Below are 382 nucleotides of genomic sequence, written 5' to 3'. Positions count from 1 at the left end.
TGTGTGTTGTTCAAAGACATTATTCTAGGGAATTTATAAATGTATTCTGGTGGTTAATGCTTTATGGTGACCAATCAGGGCACACCTGCCTACTTTGTTTCACAGTAATCATTTTGTATACCTCCATTTAAATATAAATGTAGTAGCCTTCTCCTTGAATCAAATATTATTTTTCTACCAACCAAATATATAGTCATATTGAGTATAGGCTATGCACGTGTATATATATAGAAAATGGATGGATGGATATTTTTATATATATATATCAGTGGCGGGCCGTGTGTTTGCCACCTAGGCCTTTAGTGATGTCCTGTGTCCAATGATTACCTCTCAAAATACCTGCAGAAATACTATACAGGAACACATTTATACGTTACTGGGC

This window comes from Entelurus aequoreus, linkage group LG24, assembly GCF_033978785.1.
Source record: "Entelurus aequoreus isolate RoL-2023_Sb linkage group LG24, RoL_Eaeq_v1.1, whole genome shotgun sequence".
NCBI lineage: Eukaryota > Metazoa > Chordata > Actinopteri > Syngnathiformes > Syngnathidae > Entelurus > Entelurus aequoreus.
This window is presented reverse-complemented; position numbering follows the sequence as displayed.